The 18,988-nt window shown below is 46.0% G+C and overlaps 1 non-coding gene across 1 annotated transcript; it reads left to right on the forward strand.

Annotated features, from left to right (window-relative positions):
- Positions 1-16,583: 16,583 nt before the first annotated feature.
- On the forward strand, positions 16,584-16,665 carry trnal-cag (transfer RNA leucine (anticodon CAG)). The gene has a single exon. It is a non-coding gene; the product is annotated as a tRNA-Leu (tRNA).
- Positions 16,666-18,988: the final 2,323 nt, after the last annotated feature.

Here is an 18,988-nt window from a genome sequence, read left to right on the forward strand (position 1 = left end):
GAGACTTCGGAAAAAGGCAGAAAGTTTAGAGTAGATTTGCGGAAAGGGTCAGAGAGGCGGAAATCGTTCTAACCTTCAAAAAAAATTGAGATGTGAATTTGTGATGCCAAAATAAATAAGACTATGGGCTAATCGGTGGAAATCTTGATTCAGGTCGTAAAGCAGTTGTGTTGTACAAGTGTGACCACAACAGGCTGAAGGGCCACCTTCGATGTCGTTGTCCTCCACAGTATCGTGGTTAGTGTCCCCGCCTGTCACAGGGCACAACTCTCCGCTGGGGGCATCGTAAAGGTTTTAAACCTGTCGCTTTGTTCGCAACTGAAAGTTTTTAATGCTTGGCCTTCCATTCTCAATTGGATATGTCACAGGAAGGACAGTGCTGTCTGAATCAGCGTGGAGACGGACTGAAGCTCCTGGGGAGAGAGAGTGTCAGTGACAGTGCAAACACATAACTTCAGCAAACTGCACATTGTGTTTGCGTTGCAATGAAATCCATTTTATACAGTTGTTCCTGACTGATGTGTTTATTTAAAGCAGGAATCTGAGGAAGAAAACAAAGTAAACCCATTCAGATCTGAGTACAGAAACATTTCCAGCAGCACTCATGAGGTTGTACAGCGAAGAAGCGCGTTTGGATGGATTGAATTCGGGCGCAGCAGGCTTTCACTAGGATGAGTTACCAGTGTGTAATGTCATTACACATGATACAGACAGTGTTCAATGTGATGGTACACTACAGTGTTTCGCAATGCTCTTAAGTCTGGAGGTTAGGTAGATTGGCCATGTTAAATTGTGCTGATGTGTCCAGGGAGTGACTTCAGTAAATTAATTGAATTATCTATGGGTAACGCAGTGATAAGGTCAGCAGTCACACGATGCCAGGTTTTATTCCAGCAGGTTTATTTGAAATCACAAGCCAGAGGCCTGCGGGGATAAAAACAGGAGCTAAATCTGGTTGAGATGCTGTTCAGAGTGTCCCTACAGAATCTATTGGCTAAATTGTACTTTCTGCATTATACGGAATCTGTGATTCTATCAGAGGACACTGCCAGCGTTTACTGGGCTGCTAAAACATTGGAGACCATGCTGACGGCGTTTAGTGGGGATGGAATTTTATTTATTTGTGTTTTGGAAAATTTGAAACTAAACCAAGGAAAACCGAATGAAAGTTTTCCGAAGTATTTGAGGTTTGGAGAGAGGAAATATGTAGTAAATTTCTGAAAGTCAAGATTTCAAAACCATTGATGTAGGACAAAGAAATAATGGGAACAGAATTTCTGTCACTCAGACAATCCGTTTCCAAAATATTTGGAAAGGCACATTTAGAGACACACAAGCAGCGAGTTTCACCAGGAGAGAGACAGCCTGTGGCCAGGTAAAAGTGTAAAAGTGGGGTGTCGGGGGTAGAAGGTGCGAGGACACAATGTCTAATTTGGACGACTTCAGATGAAGTCGTGCTTCTTCAGCACGACTCTCATCTTGACTCTGATCTCCAGCAGCTACAATACGCACGTCCGTCCAACTAATTCCCCTGCCCATTGACCTTCAGCGATCATGAATGTCCACTCCAAGATCTCTTTGTCTGTCTACACCACACAGAATACTCGTTGCTATTGTTTCGTCTCCCCAATTTCGTTCACACTCCTTGGTCTGAATTCAATGCAATTCGCCATTTTTCCTTTCCATCTTATTGATACATCCCTGCAGTCTCTATCATTCCTTGTCATAGTCAACTACACGACCAATTGTTAAATCATCAGCAAACCTCTGAATCATGGCTCCTACAACTAAGTCTAAATCATTGGTCTACATCAAAAAACAGTGGAACTCCACTGCAAACACGGATACAAACATGGTTCATTGCTGGTTGGGGTTAACAGCTGCGATAACAGCAGAATCGACCTCCTGCTGTTATTTGTAAACTTGCTGTTCACTCTGTCAGTTGTTCTCCAGAGTGATCACTTCTCACATATGGGTGTGATGAGTGACCTGTGCACATTGTGACTGAGCAAGTGAGTTTACACCTCAGCGGGTAATTGAATCACTTCCTGCATCACCCCATGGCCCTGACTTCTTGGCGTTGCGGGTATCCTTTTGTCTACTTAGTTTGATAAACAGTTGAATTCGAGTCCACACAGGCACGATTCCCATTTCCCCGTTGTCCATATATTTTTGTGCTTCCTTTTCCCACGAAAGGTTGTTATCATTGGTCTGAAGACCATTAGTTCTTCATTCTTAATTCGGCTTGAACTTAGTCAGGGAGAATTTATGGGTGAACAACATTGTTGTGGGTCTTGAGTCACATGTTGACAGGACTCGTTATGGTCGGCCGATACACGGTGGCACAGTGGTTAGCATTGCTGCCTCTCAGCGCGAGGGACCTGGGTTCAGTTCCCGCCTTAGGCGACTGTCTGTGTGGAGTTTGCACATTCTCCCCGCGTTTCGGTTTCCTCCCACAGTCCAAACATGTGCAGGTCAGGTGAATTGACCATGTGAAAAATTATCCGTAGTGTTAGGTAAGGGGAAGATGTCGGGATATGGGTGGGTTGCGCTTCGACGGGGCGGTGTGGACTTGTTGGGCCGAAGGGCCTGTTTCCACACTGTAATCTAATTTCCCTTTCCAAGGGACATGAATGAATGAGTATTCAGCAATGTAATGTTATTGTCTCTTTTTCTGAGATTGGGTTCATTTTCCAGATTTTTTTCATCGAATTTAAATAACCACAGCTGTCACGTTCCAGTCTTCAAAGTATACTAGCCCAATATATCGCCGCTGCACTAACATCTCCCTGCTGCATTTCTCCATTCAAAGAATGACATTGTCAATTTAGATTATCCCAGACTGAGAGAGAATACTACGCGTTCCTGTGTTAGAATGGAAGCAATGTACAATGGATTGGAGTGTTTACTGGAGCAAGAGAATGATGTGGAGACGATATGAGCAAAATCAGTTCTTCCTGTCAAAGGAACAACATACCACTTTGTTAAGGATAATCTCTTAGAATGCTTTCAATATATCAGCCTCTCACTGAAGGCTCCAATAAGCTTCCTCTGAGCCAATCCTCAGTGCTGGTTAATGCTGCTGCTGAACCTTAATAATATAATAAATTGAGACCAAGATGCCCTTCCACCTCGCCTTTGACCAGAAGCACTTCCATCCTCAGCATTTCACACGCTTGAATAAATAGACAATGTCGTTTCACTGGTGTCGGGGAGTCCAGAACTGGAGGGCATAGATTTAGGTTGAGAAGGGAAAGATATAAAACAGACCTAAGGGGTAACTTTTTTATACAGAGTGTTGTGCGTCTATGGAATAAGCTGCCAGAGGAAGTGGTGGAGGCTGGTACAATTGCAACATTTCAAAGGCATTTGGCTGAGTATAGGAATAGGAAGGGTTTGGAGGGATATCGGCTGGGTGCTGGCAGGTGGGACTAGATTGGGTTGGGATATTTGGTCGGCATTGACGGGTCGGACCAAAGAGTCTGTTTCCATGCTGTACATCTCTATGACTCAATGTCCACACCTTTACCAACCATGTCACTGGTGCCACAGAATAGCTTCACGTGCTCAGTTCCTCCCCCACTTCCGGATTGATATTAGCGAACGTGTTTGCCTGATTCTGGTTATATGAACAGGGGTTATGTTACTGACTGCAGCAATGGGAACCTCCTTGTGTGGGTAAGTTAGTGAAGCAAAATTTTAAAACTCATTGCTATTGAAACATACATTGCACCAATATCTCGCACTATCCTCTGAAATTTTCTGTATCTCGAAATCCATCAAACTCAGTCTTCAACATGCAGTCCGATGGAACCACCACAGCGTCTGAGGATATCGAATTTAAAATTCAGCCAGTTCTGAATTCCCACATGCCTCCTGTCCCTCGCCTAATATTATTGTTGTGCATCTGCTTCTCTTCCTAACATATATTCTGTCACTGTAATTATTGTTGTTTTTAAACGCGTGTCTCTGCATGACTCAGTGATGGTTTCAATGATAAAATATGAATCCGAGTCATTTATTCCTTGTGACTCATGCAGAGGAAGCACACAAAGAAATTAGTTTATTTTACTTGAAAACATTCTCAGACATTATGATTACTTTGCCAACAAACCCCTCACACACACACACATCTCTGCGAGTCATATATCAGGATTTAGACTCACCCCTTCTCAGAGTCTTTCCTCCCTCCCGCAATCACTTGGGTCTTTTACGTTCCCCCTCCCATTTCCCTTACAATCATTTTTACGTTGACCCGGTTCAGTTGGTGTTGTTGCGCTCACTGTTGCTGGGTGACCATGCCCAAGTCTCACTATTGGGACCTTCAAACCAGTTGATCCATTCGGATACCCCGGGTGTGAGATCAATCCTCATGTAGCTGCTTTCACTGAAATGAACCAGCGATTATTGAAACAACAGGCTCAGGAAAAGGGCACAGGGCAGCATTGAGGAAAATAAACTTTATTCAAAAAAACACCAGTTTTTTGACGAATTGCGCTTCATTTATTTCACTTGTCCATTCGGCTCAAGCGAGACCAATGTGTGTAGCTATGCCATTTATATTAGAGCAGGGATGTGATAGCACTGGAAACGATGCAGGGAAATTTGGTCAGTTATTGTCTGGGCTGAAGAAGTGAGATTGGACAAAGTAGAGTTGTTTTTCTTTGAGCAGAGGAGATTGTGGGGGGCATGATTAAGATGTAAAAAAGAACTGAGGGATATGGATAGAGTAGACTGAAATACATGTTACACTTTGATGGAGGCTTCGATCACGGTTGGCCATCGATTCAAGGTCAGGGGCGGCAAGATTAGAGTGACATAGAAAACCGTTTTCAAACAGTGGGTGGTTGAAATCTGGAATCCAGTGTCTGCAAGACTCGGAGAGGCAGAAATCCCCATAACCTTCCAAAATATTCCGATTGGAATTTGTGATGCCAAGACATACAAGGCTATGGGTCAAGTTATTTGAAATTAAGTTTGGACAGTTCAGTGATTGTTATTAATAGCTGTCCTTCCATTCTCGAAGGGACATTTCACAGGAAGAACTGTTCTGTTTTAATCAACGTGAGGGAGTACTACTGCTCCCGCGGAGACAGAGTGACAGCGATAGTGCAAACACGTGACTTCTGCAAGCTGTACCTCGTGTCAGTGTTGGAATGAAAATCATTAAATACTTTTGCTCTGTAGTGAGCTGTTTTTTTAGAGCAGGTAGCTCAGGAAGATATACATTCTGCCCTTTCCCCACTAGCCCATACCACTGAATGCCTGCACTATGCAGGAAACTTTCTTTCTGTACGCCATCGTCCAATCCTTCTTGACCTCCAGCACTTCCCCATATGGCACATTCCACGAAATCCAAGAAGGTGTAATGCTGATCGTTTATGAGGTCTCTCATCACTGTGAAAGGTTCATTGATTTATCTGCCCATCACGCAATTTAGCAAACAGATTTTCCAGCTCACAATGTGATCTCGTCCAGACTGGGGAGAGAAAAACAGAGCGGGTGACAAACATGTGTACACCTACGTTCTATCTGGAAGCAAAAAAAAAAAGACCATGAGCTTCCAGGTTCCTGTCACTACATCACCCCACTGTGTTTCCATGTCTCCATTTCAGTTTGGTCTCCTGCAGACCTCTCGCATTGCACAGCGCGAGTTGAAAGAGCGGCACGTCATTTCCTGCTGAGAGACTGTGCAATCTTCAATACCCAGTATCGAGTTCAATTATTTTAGATACTGTACACCTTCTTTCACGTTCCTGCCCCACCTACACATATCATTCGTTCCAAAGGTGGATGGTTTGGCTCGGAAATCTCTCCCAGATGCACTAAACCTGCTGATTTTGTTCAGATATTTCTGCTTTTCTTTAGATAATTATGCTCTGTTCTGATTGACAGCCTTCAGGAAACGTGTGTTTGCACGGGAGGGTGGTCAGAGGAGATTTACCAAGGTGGTGCCTGAGCTCGACCATTCCTCCTGCAAAGATAAGGGAAAGTGAGGGCTGCAGGTGCTGGAGCTCAGAGTCGAAAGTGTAGTGCTGCAAAATCACAACACGTAAGACAGGATCTGAGGAGCACGAGATTTCAGGTACAAGAGCTATTACATTACCAGCCGATGCCTGGACGAAGAACATCTCATATTTCACCTTAGGACCCTGCAACCAGACGGGATAAATCTGTATTTCAACAGCTTCCTCATTTCGCCTCCCCATCATTATCCCAGTCCCAATTAGCCACTGCTCTCTGGACACGTCCATCAATCCCTCCTCTGAAGTATCACATTCTCCCTAACCTTCATCCATCTTCCCATCACCTGACCACCAACACCATTCATCTCCCTCAATCTCGACTCAAAATCTTCATTCCTGATGAAGGGCTTATGACCGAAACATCGATTCTCCTGCTCCTCGGATGCTGCCTGACCTGCTGTGCTTTTAAAGCACTCCACTCTCACCACTGCAAAGCTCGACTGGGGCTCTTTATCTGAGAGCGGAGAAAGCTGAGAGAGGAATTTACTGACGTGCACAGAAAGGGGACAGATATGTGTGACAGGAAGAAACTTCTATGGGAAGGGTCAATAACCAGGGGTATAGATGAAATGCTAGAGAGGGGGTGTTCAGAGAAGATTTAGGAAGAATGTTTACATCCTGAGAGTGTTGTTTGTGTCGACCTCACTGTATGAACGTGTGGTGTCTTCAGGAGTTATTTGGCCGTACACTTTAGGAGCTAGAGCATGCACGGATAAGGACTAGTTACTGGAAAGTGAGGCGAGGATAAACAGATGTTTGATGGAAAACTTGAACACCATAACTTTGGGTGGAGTAGAATGGAGGCTAGTACAGCTCTGTGGCACAATGAGAGACGTGTTGGACACCTACTGCATTGTTAAGATTGCGATTGAAAGTTTGTGGGCTTGAGTCCCACCAGAATCGGAGTTTAGTTCGGATTTCAGCTGAATCAATGATTGGTACACTGACTCATCATCAGTTCCCATCGTCTGGAATTCTCGTCCCTGCTACTGACCAGAGAAGTTTCCTCACTTTCTGGGTGGTGAGGTTTGAAGGAATCGTATCATTTGAAATATGATCAGCCCAGAATCGGCTGTTCTTTCACAAAACCCTCACTGCAGAAGCCCACTGTCTCTAAACACATTTCCCTCCCACAGTTACACAGAGGTTTTCGGTTTATTCAGTGTCTTTTTCCCTTTGGGCGACAGGTTGTTGTGGAGGGGCTGGGAAAAGACATTGACGTGTTCGGTCAGCCATAAGGATATCAATTGGCGGGGAAGCTCTGGCGGGTGTAATGGCCCCCTCCTCTTCCTCTCTGTCTGTGCTGTTTCTGACAGAGGGTTTTAAACAATAACATGATGAGGACTCTGTGAATCTACACCACGGAATACCAAGGACCTCCCCTTTATCCCACTACTCACAGCTGGAATACACAGCTCCTGTTGCAGCTTTAGATCAGACAGTGGAGGATTCTCCCAGGCGCTCTGTCAGACTGCATGCTCTTTCACACAGGTTTCCAACTGGACACATGGAGCAAACGGCCGTGTAGATATTGGGGATTCAGGGACAGATTTCCCCTTTGCCTGGCTAGAGTTCTGGCCGCAGTAATAAACATGAATTTGGGACATTCAGTACCTTACCCTGGATTCTTATCACTTTAAAATGTAAATTGAAATTTAATTTACTCTTCTATAACATTCTTATATCTTCAATATTCACGAAAACTGTGCAACATGTCCTTGGATGTAGCCATGGTGAAGTTTGGTGATGAGTGCAGTATGTTTCATGTTGTCGGTAGGAACTTGCAGAAGGAAGTTCGGGAAGTGTCGATGAATCGAATTCTGTGCTAAATTGAAGCCGACCCAATGAGAAGCCCTGCGACATCGATAATGTCACATTGTAAACAACGCAGCGAGCCACAGAAACCCAGTTTTAAATCCCATTTTTCTGTGCCCGGTTCCTGAACCTGATGCTCGAAAAGTCACAGGTCCATATCAGTTCCTCCTCTTCTGCCTTAGCATTAATTCCAGAACTGCAGCAAAAGTAGAACAGGCGGGTCGAAGCTCCCAGAGGTACGAGTAGGGCACTTTGTGGGCTTGCTGCCGGTGGGCTCCAGTGGAGCAACTGATCAGCGCTTGGTACTGAACAGTGTGTTAAAATGCCGCAGTTGTAATTTCAATCCTTATCTAAAGCTGCTTTTCCTGACGTTGATCAGGAATTGTTGGAACATCAGACTGAAGTTTAGTTGAAGAGTAATGTCAAATAAAGCAGAATCTATTCGAAAACGCCAGTTTCTGATTTGTGGGATTGTTCTGCCTTTGGGAACGGTGTCAATTATTAACTGTAAACCTGCACATATTCACCAGGTGATTATCCATCTGTGGATCGAGAAACAGAGGTGATAATTTAGCTTGATGACCTTTTTCAAATCTCTGACACTTGACTGGATTACATTCTTGAAAAGGATGTTCAACTTGTTTCATATCATCCTGTTTGCTGCAAACTCACACAGCTCATTCAACCATTCGAAAGGAATTAGATTTATCTCTTTGGGTAGATTGAATGTTGTCAGCGTATCTGGAAAAGTCATGACAAATAGTTTTGCTGCTGTGTGGAACAGAAGGTTCCAACAGGAATAAGGCTGATTCTTGTCGCTGGATTTTTCGGACAGAGATCAGTGAGAATTAAATGGACTCAGTCCTGTTCCTGGTCATTGTGAACAAATGTTCAAGGCAACAGATGGCAATGATAATGATGTTTGACATTGCCAGGTCCATTCCTACTCACTAGAATCACATTGTATTACAGATCACGTGAGCGGAGGAGTTGATGACCCTGATGGCAACCTCAGATAGTGCGACAATTAATCCCATGTTGTTAGTCTCACTCTATCCCATAAACCAGTTAGCAACGGACTGAGCTAACCGGCTCCCATTTAATGCAAAGCTAAAACAAACAGCTCAGTACATTAACAATTTGTATTAGTTCACGTCGAACCAGCTGCTACACCTTTCAACACCACCAGCTCTTCTTACACTTCACATGTTCAGTTGCAGGTGTTATGCAATTCCTTTCTGATGAACGCTGAACAATTCGTGAGTGTGTCACCTTTGCCTCCCCATCCAGGCAGCCCAGAATCCCTGTCCCTGTTAAATTCGCTCCTTGTGTGCCTGCACGTGGTTTTTCAACTATTCTGGGATCATCTTCTAAAATGTATTTTTTTCTTTCTGAATAATCAATTCTGATACATGGATACAAAAAAAATCGAATTCGGCCAATCAGTTTAAATTATGCCCCAATCAAGTTTGAATTTGATATTTTTACAATGTTAAAACCAATGAAACGATCCGGCGTTTTGTGGGACAAATATCGGACATTTTGAACAGTTATCCAGAGCGGCAAAGAACACCAAAGAGAGCAGCTAAAAGACCAACAGATGTAGGATGTTAGTAAAATCTCCAAGAGGTGCCTTTCTGGAGAAATAGATTGCATAGAAAAAAAAATTAACACCGACCTGGATAAAAAATCTACAGAGGAATATTCAAAGAGAAGATTCGACAACTAGCTGGTTTTTAAAATTGATTTTTTTATAAAATGTTAATGGGCTCGGGGTTGGGGAAGGTATTGTAGAGCACAAGGTTAAAGACCGGTTGAGAGAAAATGAGTTAAAAGTAGTTATAAGTTGATTATTCTCAGTCAAATGTTAAAAAAAAACAATAACGTTGTCATTTTTAACTTTAAATGGTGATTTTTGGGATCTTTGTCTGCCTCTTGAATTTTAACAGAATACAGGACGGCGTGAATCCTTTCTGTTTTGCTGATTGACATTAGAGAGGGGTTTACCTCGTCAAGTAACACCAGTTTATGTGGTTGGTTTGTTGTTTCGCTCATTTGTGCATTTTGCCTCATTAACGATTTTGAAGTTGTCCCCTCTACACAAAACGTCCGTGCTTTTGCACCATTGTACAAGAGGTGCAGTGTGTCTAAGCGACAGGACACCTGACAATAACATTCGACGCTGATTCAATCTATCTCTCCTGATATTGACCCAGGAAACAGCACTGCGCTCTCTCCTCGAGTCTGGAAAACACAGATAATGTTACATCCCGCTCTCAAGGGGGCTTCTCATTCCATTGCTTTCAATTCCTCACAAAACCCGTTTCAACAGATTTTGTCACTGAGTCATTTCTTTGTTTGTGTTCAAATCCTGTGAGCAGAGGGTCTCAGTTGGAGCATGATGAGCCCATAACCCAGAGGGCTGACCATATTCTGTGCACTGTAGTCTGCTGTTCATCCTTTCACTAACAGCAGGTAGACGTATTTATGCTGTGCAAATTTTCACACCTGTTTTAAGAAACAAGATAAACATTTCCTGGTTCCTGAATTGTTGTCACACAGACCAAGATTGTAAATGCTGGGAACATGCACTGGTCGAGACTGTTTGCTCTCCCACATCCGTTTTCACCCCAGGAGGTGTTCAGATGATGGTCTGAATCGCTTTCTTCTGTTCCCTGTCACTCTGGGATGATGTGAGCTGTGAAATCTGTTCTCTGCACTGGGGGTAACATGATAAAGCTTACACACATCAGTTCCAGTGTAACTGAGCGACAGGACTCGCTGCAGTAACACCCCATGCTGAGTCAGACAGCAGAGCCCTCGCTGTGACTTGGAGAAGGACACAGACATGTTCCCGATGACTGCGAGAGATTCTCACTTTCCCAGCAGTTCTGCACTTTTCTATCCGTCTCAGATGGCGTTATTTGCACAAGGTTCCCAAGAGAATGAGTTCCTGTGCATGCACGATCTCCGTTTTGTTCAGCTTTCCAGAAGTTCCATAACTCCTACTCCCTCTAACCCCCTCCCGCGCTCCATAAGCCTTAATCTGATTGATAGGAAACTGAAGAGCGGACACACATTGCTCTCCCACGACACTGATTGCTAATAGAAGACGACTTGATCCAGCTCCCATTGTGGGAGCCCGCTCGTGGGGGAACTGGCCAGCACAGCCTCCTGGGAACTGGGAGTCGGAGCGGGAAGGAGCTGTTATTAAAACTCAGTGCTGCCTTCACTCCGAAACAACAGAAGAACCTTTTTAAAACAAAACCACAAGGAAACTCACCTGATTTATGGATCATGCTTCTGCTGCGGTCTGGCTCTTTGGTTTTGGGTGTGATATCGCCTCGGGTGGGTGATGCAAGTGCGAGCCCTGGGGTTTTGCATCCAGCTCCATTTTGGACTCAGGTATAATTGTGATGGATCGAGGTCACATTAAGGTACCGAAGCTTAAAAACACACAACAGTACCTTCTTGTAGACCATTACTAGAGGAGAAATGGATTCCCTAACTTCAAATGATGCTGATCCTGTTAATGTTGATTTTGCCGAGTGCACGTCCTGTGCGAAGTAACCTGAAAGCCTTTATCTGTCCAAAATGTTGTTTTTCTCATGCTGTGATCTGCATACCCTTGATTACTATGATCTGCATTTACCAATCGCAAACAAAAGTTGTCACTGTCCTCAGGTACACGTGACAATCAAATAAAGTCAATCAATCAAACTACACAGACACTTCCTTATTGTTTGGTGCCAGCGCAGCGAAGGTGGGTTGCATGGCCTCACTTTGCACTGTGACATATTTTGCGATTCTGAGTGAAATCACAGTTAAATCAACAGAATTTGGCAAGTTAGTCACAGGTTGTATTGACACAGCCGGGACACATCTGCACCACAGAGTGTCGCACAATAATAGTGAAGACCTTTTGATATCATCCTCTGAGGTACATGCCACACGCCAGACAAAAAGCTGAAGACTGTGTGAAACTGCTATGGTCAGCGCTAACAGAGCGGCCCAGCGGGAGCGTATTGGGCTCATAACCATGAAATTAATGGATTGAAAACATCCTCTACTCGTTGACAATTCCTTTTTCAGTGTGTGTACTGTACCCGCCAGTGTTTCTCTATAATAGATCTCCATTCTATGCGTTGCGTGTTGTTTCACTTTCCGCTTCCTTTCATTCAATGTATCTGAAATGAATATTTCATACCGATACACAAGGGAAATTTACAGAAATGAGGAAACACACTTGTGAAGTTCTGGAAGCTCTTTACCTGTTCTCTGTCGGTGTGCTCTGATCTAATTCACAAAATCTTTTGCCAGAGCTGGGAATAAACTGGTGAAGGTGAGACACATCAGTTGTAGAGTGCTCTATGCGCATGACGCCCTGCAGTTATTCCCCACGCCGTTTCACACAGCAGTGTTCTCCCTGTGAAATGAAAAGTTGTGAATTACAATTCGATCAATTTGTTGGAGACAGAATTGCGATCCAGGCACAGCTCCCCATTATTACGACATACATCACCAACTATGAATAACCACAGGGGTACACAAGCGTCAGAGAATCGCTATGGACACGATGGGCTGAACAACTTCAGTCGGCCCGTGAGTGACGCCACACATTGATGCTGTCCCTCTTCCTGTCTCTGGGACAGAGTGGCTGATGGTGAAACAAAGTCTCATTGTTAACCCTATCTTCTGCGTTAAACTGTCTGCAGCCCCGCAGCTCAGGGACGTGGGGATGGCTCTCAGTGAGTGAGACTTTCACTCGGATTGTCTTTATCTGGGAAAGTTGGGGCTCAGATGTTCACTGCTGCCCGATTGCAGCAAAGAAGCCGATGTTACTGTTACAAAAACCTTTCTGCAGGATTGCTGTGTGAAGATGGATTTTGAACAGCAAACAGGCTGCACAAAAATGCCCTCACATGAATTTACTTGAGGGTAGAGAGTCCGGAGTCCATTTGTGTCTTACCCGCCAGCTCAACATCTTTATCGCTTCTCAGATAAATGATATTTGCTGGAAGCTCCCAATCAAACTTGCTGATTCCCAGCACTTTATGGAACTGGCTGTGCCGATGAGAGCGAGCTTTAGAGTGTAACCGCGCTTGCCTCCCCTCACACTGCTTGTCGGTGGAGGGAAATAGCTGAATACTCTGCCGATGGAGACAACTTAGTGCAAACGGAAGGGATAAACAGCACTGTCCCGTGAACAAGGAGATGGAATGACAAGGCGATATTCTTTAAATACTTGGATGCTTAGAAATCCGAGAACAAATTGGGATGTAGTTGGACCTGACCGAATCTCAGCTGGTTTGGTGTTGGCAATGTAAGAGTGTCGAGGGCACGATCTTCGCCTAGCAGCTTGTGTTAATACTGGCATGGGAGAATGTCCGACTTCAAATCGCCATCGAGCCTTGGTTGTTTGGTTTCACTTTTTCCCGGTCGACTGATCAACTGTTTGATAAAAGGATGTAAATCATTAAGTTGCACCCTTTGAAATACCTTGGAGTTTTGGGGTCAGAAGTGTCATTGTTGTGGGCATGGCACAGTACCACATGTGGTGAAACTGAAACAAGTGTTAGAGGATGTTCACCCACAGAACCCCACTCTGAGTAAATCCACCATCTAGATATTCACACAGTTCTGGGGGTGAAACTTTAGGAAGTGGGGATGTGAAATGATTGAAACCAGCGCTGAACAGGTTGATGAGAATGGTGCTGTGTACGAGGAATGTCAACAATAAAGGTCATTTGGAAAGGTGGGACAGGTCTCCTTGGAGAGCAGAAGGCCAAAACCTGGCCTGGTTAAACCTTTCCAAGACATGAGTGTGTTAGACAGAGGGAATACGGACGGGGGAATGCTCCGCCGCCTGAAAGGATCGAGAACAATTCGGCAGAGTTTTAAAGACATTAGTAAAAGAAGAAAAATGTCCATGAGGAGAAATGTTTTCACAGAGGGAATGGTTAGGGTCTGACACTGACAAAGACGCAGTTTCAATCGAGTTGTTGAAAAACTAATTCAATGTTCATGTTGAAAGTAAAATGTGTAGAGTTACAGGGAGAAGGCAAGAGAATGATACGAAAAGAGAATCACATTGATCTCTGTAGAGACCCAGCGCAGCTAAGGTGTTTTGTTACACATTTGTGATTCTGACTGGAATCACAGTTCGACCAACAGGATGGAGGGAGTTAAACAACGGTGATATTGGCAAAGCCGGGACACATGACACAACAGAATGTTATCCAGCACGTACATGTCACAGGGAGGATGGCGCTGTCTGAAAATCCTGCAGGGTCTCCTGCGGATCAGACACAGGAAATTTCACGATTCGAACCGAATCAGGTTTATGAAGGATTACCAAGGAACTGGAGGCGCCTGCTTCAGAACTCAATGACTAAAGAAGCTGAGGCTCGATTCCCCCCACTGCAGTTTCTGTGGCTTTGTCGTGTTCAAATAAAAAGCTGAACCGGGAGTTTGCTTTGTGGAGACAGGCGCCAGTATCCATCTTGTCATGGTCGTGTTTGCCTCCCACACGGTAAATCGTGGGCTCAAGCTGCTTTAGGTTGGAGGCAAGTTGAGGTTTTAACAAATTGGGTATGACTCCTAAAGAGTTAACTGTGGTATGGGAGAGTGCAGATTTTCTCAAAGTGTCTGTGCTGTCATGGTAGTGTTTGCCTCCCGCACGGACAATCGCAAACAGCTCTACAGCTGCTTTATGTTCCAGGCAGGTTGAGTATTTATAAGAACCGAATGGAGACTGTTATTACATTGCTGTTGCGAAACAAAGTCCTGTCGCAGCCGTTACGCTTCGGGGAAAGTTGTCCCAGCTTATTCCACCTCGCCCTACGGTCCAAACATTGACGACATCCTTGTCTATATTTTGTTATCAATTTCACGTGTTTTCTGTGACGTTTTCAAGATGTTAACTACGCTGGACAACAACAAGCTATTGGAAACAGAAAGGTGAAACGTTGAATTGCTTCAACTTTCAGTGCTGGATGCCACTGAGCTGCAGTACGGTAGCCTCCGCTGGTTTCTGTAGTGTAGTGGTCATCACGTTCGCCTAACACGTGGAAAATCCACAGCCCAAAACTGGGCAGAAACTGCTTTGTTCTTCAACTGCAGCCATTCACAAGCTCAAGATCGCAGCTTTCTTGCTTGCTTTCCCATCTGCAAACCTGCCTTCGAATTTGCTTGAACGAATCTGCTCTCATAGTGAAATGTAAGGCAACTCCATTTAATTACTGTGCAAAGCATTATAAAGTTTTTCTCCAACCTGGTTCTGATCATATGCCATTCTGTTTGAGAGTGGAGTTGCCGCGTTCTGATCCTTCCACGAAAAGCAGTACCGCATTTGCTTTCCTTGCGCAGGCGGCCCGGTTCAAAGGCAGGGAAGAAGCTGCTGCGCTGGTGTCACAGCGCACCACGAATTCCTGAACTTGTCTGTCTGTCAAACGTACCCCAAAGTCGTCTCTGAAAGGCCTCATTTGGAAGCTGTCTGTCGTTATTCAACGCGCGAGAGTTGGCACCGGAGGTCGTGAATCATGTTTTGGAGCAGTTCGCACGTTAGTGGCTCATTCAATCAGCAACAGCAATGAAAAAAACATACACTCTCAGAGGAACCTCCTACCTGTGCTGTCATAGCGTCGCTCGTATTAAGGTGCGCCCCGAGATCAAAGCCATGTTGGAACTGAAACGGAGGAATCGACAGAGAGGCTACAGAATGACATCGCATCCATTTAATTTACATTAAATCACTGACGAGCAGGAAAATGTTCACGGGGAGGGCGAGTGGAGAAGTGTGGCAATTGAAGCTCTGGTGAAGCTCCTTCTTTGTGATTCACTCAGCAAACAGAGACGTGAAGGTGACTCAGGCGTGAGAGCTCTTCACATCGAGAACAAAAAGCAATCAAGGGCAGTTAGCACCTCTTCTGGAGTGGCGGTGGGGTGAGGTAATTACCTTTTGAGTTCTGTTACTATGTTCAGAAACTGCCTTTTAGATTGAGGTGAACAGAAACTCAATTTCTAATAAGCACCATGGAAGTTAGCAAAATTCCCGCACAGGTTTCCGACTCAGTTGGTTTCCATGTGGCTCATGTCCAGGAGTGAACATCTCTGCAGCAAATTGCACGGTTAAGGTAAAAGGCACGGAAAGTGTCATCTCGAACTGGCTCCGAGGTCAGAGCATCCTCACAATGTGATCTGTCGCTCTCGGAATGTAATGCGACCTCCGGTTTTAGGGCAGAGAACTTTCTTTGGGACCCTTATTCTGCAAAACAGACACAGTGACTGAATAAATGCTGCACGGTATGATGTGGAACACGGCCTGCTCAGCTTTGTGCATTTTCCCTGTAGTCCGGCGAGTTTCGTGTTCCGTGTAAACGTGAAAGTCGTCCTGTTTCGAGCAATGGGTGAAATCATTTAGCAAAGCAAGAATCGAAATTGCAGTAATGTCAAGCAGCTCATGGTTATTTGACCAAATCTTAAGCGAACATATATTGTCACGCACTCACAGATACATATGTAGCTGAAAAGAGTCTGAGAAGATAGACTCAGCTTACCATTGATTTTTGTCTGGATTGATTGGCTATCATTATCTACTGCGACATTGACATTGTAGCCGGGCACATCCCAGCAGCTGTGCGAGTCGGAGAGGGATCATGGAACCCTTTTCATGTGACTTTGCGTCTGTTGTTCTGCAGGGGCCCAATTGGAAATGCAAGAAAACGGGTCGTGCGGTCGGCTGGTAGTGTGGCCGAGCGGTCTAAGGCGCTGGATCCAGGTTCCAGGCTTGAAAGGGGCGCGGGTTCGAATCCCGCCACTGCCATTTCTGCTGTTTAACTCCAATGCTGCAGCTTGTTGAAATGCTGTTTCCGCCCCCACTGTATTGATGTTGAAAACAAAAGTAAAATGGGTTTCCTTCCCGCGGAATTAACTGTGGTGTGGGACAGTGCCACGCGGAAAATCGCGAACAGCTCTGCTGTTCCAGGCAATTTGTGCATTTACTAGAACCGAATGGAGACTGTTATTTCATCGCTGTTGTGATGAAACACTGCAGAAACGAACGACTTCCTTACCTTTGCTCCGACTGACCATACTCCGTGAAATTTTCCCAGACCCTCAGTTGAGGATTTTTGCTGCTGGAAGTTACCTCAGAAACCCTGTTAACTCGGAATGTGGTGACTCGACTCGTCGTTATTTGGTTTTCTGGCCAATGGGAAAATCGATCCAATGAATTTCGATGTCACATGTTATTGAATTTCTCCCATTTCCTTTATTTCCGTCCTGGAGACATTGGAAGGGAAAGGGAATCTCATCGAGACTGTGATTGGTGAAATTCACTTTTTCTGGCCCGTTCTTATTATGTTCTTTCTTTCTCTCTTTTCAGCATTGTCTGGGAAGTGTTGGTGCACTAAGGCTGCAGTATGTTTGAAAGATTAGTTTGGAATTGCCCTGTTGTTAGTTGTGAGATTCGCCACCTCCTTCTGCTCCCACCCCCTCCTGCTGTCTACTCCCTCTCTCCGCACCACCACCTCCTCCCCCTCACCTCTTCTCTCCCCGCTAATATCCACCTCTGCTCTCCTCCTCCTCGCCCCCACACCTCACCCACTCTCCTCCTCCCCATCTCTAACACTCTCCTTTCCCCCTGCTGCTCTCTACCCCATCCTCCCACTCTCAGTCTTCCACCTCTCTCTTCCGCCCCTCTCTTCCGCCCCTTCTCTCCTCCTCCTCTCTTCTTCCCCACTCCATCCTCCCCTTCTCTCCTCCCACTCCCTCCCCTACCCTCTCTCTCCTCCCCTCTCTCTCCTCCCCTCTCCGTCCTCCCCCTAACTTCCCCTCTCTCTCCTCCCTCTCTCCGTCCCCACTCTCTCTCCTCCCCCTCTCTCCTCACACACCCTTCCCTCCCCTCTCTCTCCTCCCTGCTCCATCATCCCCTAACCTCCCCTCTCTTTCCACACTCTCTCCTTCCTCGACCTCACTCCACCCACTCTCTCGCCTTCCCCTCTCTCTCCTCCCCTCTCTCCTTCCCTCTTGCACACTCTCTCTCCACCCCATCTCTTTCATCCCCCTCCCTCCTCCCCTCACCTCCCCTACACTGTCCTCCCCTCACTCTCTTCCCCCTCTTTCTGTCTCTTCCCCTCTCTCTCTTCCCCCTCTCCCCTTTCCCTCTCTCTCTCCTCCAGTCAACTCTGCCGTCTCCCCTCTGCTCTCTCCTCTCCTCTCTTCTCCCCCTTCCCATCTCTCATCATCCCTTCTCCCCTTCCTCCTCCCACTCTCCTCTCTCCTCTCCTCTCACTCCTCATCACTCTCTCCTCTCCCTTCTCCCCCTCCCATCTCTTCTCTCTCCTTTACCCCTCTGTCCTCATCCCCTATCCCCCTCCTCCTCCGTCTCTACTCTCTTCTCTCCCCTCTTGCCTCTTCCCTCTCTCCTCTCCCCTCTCCTGTCTCTCCTCACTTCTCTCTCCTCTCACTCCTCACCACTGTCGGCTCTCCCCCTCTGCTCTCTGCTCCCTCATCTCTCCTCTCCCCTCTCTTCTCTCTCCTCTCACCTTTCCCCTCAGCTCTTTTCTCCTCTCTCCCGCTCAACTCTCCACTCTCTCCTCTCCCCCCTACCCCTCCTCTTACTTGTCACTACTCACTCCTCTCACTCCTCACCACTGTCTCCTCTTCCCTCTCCCCTCTCCTCTTCCCTCTCCCCTCTCCCCTTCCCTCTCTCCACTCCTCTCTCCCTGCTCTCCTCTCCACACTCTCCTCTCTACTCTACTCTCTCCCTCTCCACCTCCTCTCTCTCCTCCCCATATCTCTCTCATCTCCCCCTCACCTCTCCCCTCTCCTTCCTTTCTCCCCTCTCCCGCTCACCTCTCCTCTCTCCCCTCTCCCCTCTCTATTTGGGCCCTGTCTCCTCATCCCCTCACCTCACCCCTTCTCATCTTCGACCCTCTCCTTTCTTTACCTCCCCTCCTCTCCTCTCCCCTTCCCCGCTCTCTCCTCCCCTCTTCTCCACACTCACTTCTTCCACTCTCCCGTCCCCTTCTTCTTCATCCCTTCTCCTGAACCCCTTCCCTCCCCCCATGTTCTCCCCTCGTATCCTCTCCTCCCACCTGTCCTCCCCTCTACTCTCCCATCTCTCCTGCCCCCTCCTCCATGAC

Source organism: Chiloscyllium punctatum, chromosome 31 (genome assembly GCF_047496795.1).
Source record: "Chiloscyllium punctatum isolate Juve2018m chromosome 31, sChiPun1.3, whole genome shotgun sequence".
Taxonomy (NCBI): Eukaryota; Metazoa; Chordata; class Chondrichthyes; order Orectolobiformes; family Hemiscylliidae; genus Chiloscyllium; species Chiloscyllium punctatum.